Source organism: Equus caballus, chromosome 27, assembly GCF_041296265.1.
Source record: "Equus caballus isolate H_3958 breed thoroughbred chromosome 27, TB-T2T, whole genome shotgun sequence".
Classification (NCBI taxonomy): Eukaryota; Metazoa; Chordata; class Mammalia; order Perissodactyla; family Equidae; genus Equus; species Equus caballus.
In genome coordinates, this window is record NC_091710.1 from 28,958,993 (window position 1) to 28,966,351 (window position 7,359).

The 7,359-nt window shown below is 43.2% G+C and overlaps 1 pseudogene; it reads left to right on the top strand.

Moving 5' to 3' along the window:
- The first annotated feature begins 1,181 nt into the window (after positions 1-1,181).
- Positions 1,182-1,654, top strand: LOC102148687 (protein BUD31 homolog pseudogene; annotated as a pseudogene).
- The last annotated feature ends 5,705 nt before the right edge of the window (positions 1,655-7,359 follow it).

Here is a 7,359-nt window from a genome sequence, read left to right on the forward strand (position 1 = left end):
AAATACAAAAACAGTTGAATTTGGTGTGAAGCTAATAAAACTTAATCTTCAGGGTTGTGTTATTTTCCTATGCTGCCGCAATAAATTACCACAAACTTGGCAGCTTAAAACAACAGATTTTTATTCTATCACAGTTCTGGAGCCAAAAGTCTGAAATCAGTATCACTGGGCTCAAATCAAGGTGTTGGCAGGGCCGCACTCCTTCCACGAGATCTAGGGGACAGCCGTTCCTTGCCTCTCCCAGTTTCCGGTGGCTCCCAGCTTCCTTGATTTGTGGCCATGTCACTCCAGTCTCTGCCTCCATAGTCAGATTGCCTTCTCCTCTTCTGCCAGTGTCGAATCTCCCTCTGCCTCCGTCTTATGAAGAAACAAGTGATGGCATTTAGAGCCGGTCCAGACAATCCAAGATAACCTCCCCATCTCAAGATCCTTAACTTAATGACATCTGCAAAGATCCTTTTCCCATTTAAGGTGACATTCACAGGCTCCAGGGATTAGGAGATGAGTGTCTTTTAGGGGGCCATTTTCAACCTACCACAAGGGCCCTCACCTGCTTAAGTTCTTCTCTATAACTGGGAGAGAGGGTTGCAAGAGGTTCTCCCAGCAGCTGGCACCTGCTCGGCCAGAAGCCATGAAGGAGCCTAAGAAGGGACACCACCAATGAGGGCTTATGAAGCTGAAAGGAACTTTTTTAAATGACCAACCATAGAGAACTCACTGGGATCAACTGTGCTAGAGAAAATGCTGAATTAATGTTCTACCCATATTATAGGAAATATGACATCGTTCTTGCTATATAAAGAGGCAATTAACCTAGCAAGAGCCAAATCTTGCAAACATTTTCAGTCCATCATTTAGTTAAATTCATAACAATAGTATTTATATTCTGGATTGGTGAATGATTTCAATTACAGTTTTGAGATGATCTGGGCTTTGTTGTGATCCTTGTTCTCCAGATGGTCCATAGGACACCATCTCCCAGTTACCCAATCAAACCCTAGCTGAGTTGCAACTGTGAAATCATTTGGCAGACGTAAACGAAGTCCCAAATCCTTGAGTTAATCAAGAGGAATAAGGTGCTGGTTGGGCATGACTCAATCAAGTGGAAGCCCTTTACATAGCCCACGGACCCTCACGGAGGTTCCGGGACTGCAGGCAGCCGAGGGGAAAGGACACAGAAAATGAGTTCTACATTCCCTGAGGCTCAGCTTAATTCAAGCAGCCTACACATAGAAAATGAAAAGAAGCCGGAACATTCCCCTGATGGCTGGGAGCTGACTGAGCCAACACTGGTGAGTTGGATCGGAAAATGCAGGAAGCTGAGAGAGAACTTCATGGAGGAAAGAGAAAAGCAGGATCTGTCTGGCCCATCTTGACCATCAGCAATCCTGCTACATCTTCAAACTGTTTCATAAGCAGAGAGCCATCAGCCGAGAACTGTATGAATATTGCCTGAAAGAAGGCTACGCAGATCCAAACCTGATTGCCAAGTGGAAAACACGTGGTCATGACAATTTGTGTTGCCTACAGTGTATTTGGATTCTGGGATGCAAACTTTGGAAGAAATTGCACCTCCCAGGTTTCCTAAAGCCAGCAGGAAGCAGGCAGACTGGTGGAGGGTGTGCCCTGTGGTTGCAGGGGCTGTTCTGGTTGAGGTGGCTGTCGCCGGGACTCTTACTCTGCCCTGGACTTTGAACTTCGACAGTGGCCGAGATGGCACAAAAGCTCTGCTCCCCTGAAACTGGTGTACGTTGAGGTCATCAGGATCTTCCTGGGTGCTCTGCACTCTGAACCCTCTGTAGTCTCTCCATGCCCGTTTCCTGGTTTCTCCCAACACACCCCCCCCCCCCAGCCCTCCCCAGCAGTAGTGGTGGACCTCTGCTGCCCCTGAACCAGATCCAGAACTTCAAGACAATTGGAACCTTCATCTCAATCCCATTTGAAAGACAAGGGGGTATCTCAGTTCCATATACTCATGACTACTTCCTTTTCCTAAACCCAATGTCATGGACATAAAATTGAAAAACTAAACAAATGAATAAATAGTCACTAGAAAGGAAACTGACTCCCGCCACCTTAGGGTACTTCACGTGCAGGAAGACAGCAATCAGGGGACTTTGAGCAAATGGCCTCAAATGTCAAAGGGAGGAAAAATGCAGCCTCGTGCTTTCAGATTCTCTCCACCAGGGGGCGAGTGGTGAGCCTTTGAAAAAACAAAAATCAAAGATTTTGCATACGTGACTTGTATTTCCTTCCAAGTACGAGCCGGAACTTTGCTCTCTAGGAATGTGAGGTTAAGCCCAGGAAAAAGGAAATAGAATTCAGCTCCAAGATTATGGAAGGATTTCTTTTGGCCAGACTCCTGCCTTCTATTTTCTCTCTGGAGCTATAACTGCTGAACCGGAAGCAGAGATTTTCCCCAACCCTTCCTGGTCAATAAACGGTTGTTAAGCTTTTCAGCAATAAGTCCCCTGTGTTCTTCATGTCCTTAAATGTGGGTGGGGGAACTACTGTCCACTCTTAAGAGGTAAAAGTTTACTGCTCTTATGAGCCTGAAATATTCATGCTTGAAACAGAAAGCATTGCCCAAAATCTTGACTTACACTTTACCACATAAAAATAGCATTGATTGCCTTGTATTGTAAGGTGCTTAACAATTTAAAAAATAAGAAGAGACATTGGAGTCAGAAATCCTGAACTTCCATGCTGGCTTCAACTCTTAAAATGTGAAACTTTGGTCAAGTTGCAGTGCGTAAGAGCTTCAGTTTCAATGTCTACAAAATGATACTAATGATTGTCTGGGAAACTAAGTGAGAAGATGCATATAAAATCCCAAGGCCTGGGATGCTCAACATCACAGTCATTAGGAAAATGCAAATCGAAATCACAATAAGATACTACTCAACATCCATTAGGATGGCTATTATCAAAAAAACAGAAAATAACAAACGTTGGTGAGAATGCGGAGAAATTGGAATCTTTGTGCATTGCTGGTGGGAATGTGAAATCGTGCAGCTGCTGTGAAAGGCACTTTGGCAGTTCTTCAAAAAGCTAAATATAGAATTTTCATATGATCTAACAATTCCAATTTCACTCCTAGGTATATACTCAAAGGAATTGAAAGCAAGAATTCAAGCAGATACTTGTACACCAATGTTCACAGCAGCACTATTCACAATAGCCAAAAGTGGGAACAACCCAAGTGTCCATCAACAGATGAATGGATAAACAAAATGTGGTATATCCATGTGATGGAATAGTATTTAGCCATAAAAAGGAATAAAGTTCTGACAAATATTATACATAAATGAACCTTGAAAACATTATACTAAGTGAAATAAGCCAGACACAAAAAGACAAATACTGTATGATTCCATTATCTGAGGTATCTATGAGGTACCTAGAATAGGCAAATTCATAGAGACAGAAAATAGATTAGAGGTTACCAGAAGCTGGGGGGAGGGGAGAAATGGGAAGTTATTGCTTAACAGTTATAGAGTCTTTTGGGGGGTAACAAAAAAAAGTCTTGGAAAAAGATACTAATGATGGTAGCACAACATGGTGAATGTAATTAACACTGCTAAATTTTACATAATTTTATGTTATGTATATTTTACCACAATAAATAAATTTTAAAAATAGTAGTAATTGGGTGGATTTAGAACAATTTAGCATGCCAAATGAAGAACAGATTTGTAAGTGGCATTTTCTAAGTGACTGCATTTGGTGATTAAATTTCCTTTTCCACAAAAAAAAAAATCCCAAGGCCTGCCACATAACTCATTCAAATCACATCTGTATTCAGCTCCCATGTGTTGAGTTTCTTCTGGCCCACTTGATCTTCCCAGAAATCCTGCGAGGAACCCAAGAAGCATGGCCAAGACACCTGCTGTCCCGGCACAGTATCCTCCAGAGTCCCCTCTAGATGCAAATAATCACTTAGTCTCAGGCAGAGAGGACAGGAGCAGAAAGAACACAGTGAAGGGAGAGACAGCAGAAGAGAACATTCAGTGAGCGAGTGCCCTGTGTGCCAAGTATGTTACATGTGTTCTTGACCCCTCCTTGAAGCCCGAATTCTACCTCTGTGTCTTTCCAGACCCCTCAGTCAGAATGAATTTATATGCAATGTTCTCAAGCCTCTTTAAGACAGTTCCACAATCTGCCCTCATGTAAGGCTTATGTTTGCACAGGTCTCATTTAGCATGTTCTGAGGACCTAAAAGGCAGGGGCCTTTCTCTTTCCCCTCCCCTGCCCCTCCCGTCGTCCCTCCTTCACTCCCACCCATCTGCAAGAGTCTTAGGAAACGTTTGCCAGACCCACCGACCAAGCTCTCTCCAATTTGACAGCAGACTGGCTTTGCCAAGTATTTTTCACCACAAGCAATTGCTTCTCATCTGTTTTATTTACTGTACTCTCAGCTGTTATCAATTCCTCTCCCTGCCACAAGAGATCCACACATCATCACCACAAAACCCCAAACATAAGCACACACTAACAAATCCTGAAAAGGATAAGAAGCACATGGCACAAAAGAGGAGACAATCTGAACGAAGGCACTGTGAAAACAGCCTGGATTCAGGCTTCAACTCAATATAGCACCAAACTTATAAAAAAGATTAATAACATACGGTCCCTGTTCCTCCAGGAGACAGCAATTGTCTTTGCACAAGAATCTTTCACTTAAAAGAGCCCCTAACTGTAGAATATATTCCCCCATTGGACAAGACAAAGTCAGGAACCAACTGGATTGATAGACTTTTCACACATTATCTCATTTAAATTTTACATCAGCCTAGCGAAGTCCTTCTCAGTCTGACTTCTGCTTACCTCTCTAGCCTCTCTCATCAGTCTCTACCTAGCACTCTATTCTCCAGCCTGGCAGAACCAGCTTCAATTGCCCAAACCTCTCCAATCCTCTATAAAGGGTGTTTCTTCTGCCTGGACTGTCTGCATCTGTCACCACCCCGACCCCCAACATTCTCCTAGCTGATGTCTACTCATCTCTCAGGTGCTATCTCAGAAGTCTCTTCCTCCTGAAAACTTTCCATTCCCCTCATGCTCCCAAACTAATTAGCTACCAGTCCTTCAAGATCCCATAGAACCCAATTATTATCTCCGTGGTGGAACTGATCAGACTCTTAAAATGAAAGTTGGTGTTAACTTGCCAGTTTCCTCCACTAAGCTGAAAGGTCCATAAGGATAGGGACCATTTGTATACCCAGAACCTCGCTTATTATAGGCACATGCTAATCACTCAACAAACATCTGTTCAATGGCTATGATAGATATTCTTTTCCTATATTTTAGAGAAGATGAAGTTGGAGCTAAGGAGGTGTGGGACTGTTTCCAGAGACACAGAGCTTGGAGGCCAGACACCTAGATTTGAGCCCCGATCCTTCCAGCTCAATAGCCCACATTATAAGCACATCCCTCTGCCAACATATGTGAAAATTTAAATTAATCAAGGACTATTCGAAATATCCCATTGGAATCCTCAGTTCTTCTTTTATTTTACCATAAGGCTCCACCAGAACTCCTCCTCACTATCCAGTGAAAATCTTTACAGTTCATACTTAATGAACATAAATCAAAGACAGGGCTGTATGTATAAGATGTGGGGCAAGGGAAGTTTAAGAAAAGGTGGCATTTCCTTTTCCTAATAATTTTTTTTTCCTCTTGCAATTGCATATGTTTTGAGGGCCCTAACATCAAATACTAAGGCCTGAGAACTTTGCTGGAAACCCTCCCTTTTTGCTGATATAGAAAAACAGCCAATACAATGGACTGGTTGAGTTACCCACCTAATTAGTCTGTGCCTGGAGCTCTGTAGGACCTTTGAGGTGACTATAACAGCCACAGTTACATTTCAGGATAAGGGCATTTTCATAAGAACTGGAAAAATTTCTAGGCATGGGGATTCTCAGCGATGCCTGCCAGAAAGCAGCCTTGCTTCAATGGAAGGAGCCCAAAGTGATGTTAGCCTTGCCCATTGCATACTTATATACTGCTGTGTAACAAACAATTCCAAAATTAAAAGCTTACAACAGCAAACTTTTATTATGTCACAGTTTCTGTGGGTCAGGAACTCACAAGTGCCTTAGCTGGATGGATGGCTCTGGCACAGAGTCTCTCAAGAGGTGGCAGTCGGGATGTTGGCTGGGGTTGCAGTCATCTGAAGGCTTGACTGGGCTGGAGGATCCACTTCTCAGCTGGCTCGCTCACCTGGCTGTTATCAAGAGGCCTCAGCTCCTTGCTGGCTTTTAGCAGGAGGCTTCAGATGCTCGCCATTTGGGTTCCTCCACAGAGTTGCGGGAGTGTCCTCACTACAATTCTGATACCAATTCCAATGTGTAGGTTCTTTCCTCACACCAATAAATTCTTCAACACCAGCTAGGTGTCCTACAATTCAACTGAATTCTGACACTACCTACCTGGATTTAGCATCAGATCACATAGGTTAAGAGCTTAGTCCTACAAGACTGTTCCCACTTCATATGCTAATGACAAGTCCAAGTTGTTACTTGTGCTTCGACCCACTGGCTATAAATCATAGGTTCCCACAACCCCCTCCTTGGGTTTGATTAATTTGCTAGAGTGGCTCACAGAACTCAGGAAACCAGTTTACTCACTAGATTACTGGTTTATTACAAAGGATATTAAAGGATACAAATCAATAGCCAGATGAAGAGATACACAGGCAACAAATGCGGGAAGGGGAGCAGAGCTTCCATGCTCTCTGAGTGTGCCACTCTCCCAGCACCTCCACGTGTTCACCAACCTGGAAGCTCTCCAAACCCCATACTTACAGGTTTTTACGAGGCTTCACTACTTAGACATAATTGATTAAATCATTGACCATTGGTGATTGAACTCCATCTCCACTCCCCCTCCTCTCCGTGGAGGTTTGGAGGTAGGACTAAAAGTCCCAACCCTCTAATTACCTCGTTGGTTCCCTTGGCCACCATCCCACCTCCTTACGTGACCCAGGGGCTTTCCAAAAGTCACTTCATTAAGAAAGCAAGACACCTTTATCATTGTCATCACAGGAATTTCCAAGGGTTTTAGGAGCTCTGTGCCAGGAACAGGGACAAGGACCAAATATATATATTCTTTATTATAAATCACAATATCACACTTACAGCATGGCAGCTGGTTTCCCTAAAGAAAGTCATCCAAAAGAGATAACAAGGAGGAAGCCACAGTGGCTTTTATGACCTAGTCTAAGAAGTCACACACCACCACTTCTACCACATTTTATTCATTAAAAATCAGTGAGCACAGCCCACATTCAAGGGGAGGAGATGAGGCTCCACTTTTTAAAGGCAGAAGTAGCAAAACAATTTATGAACATATTTTAAT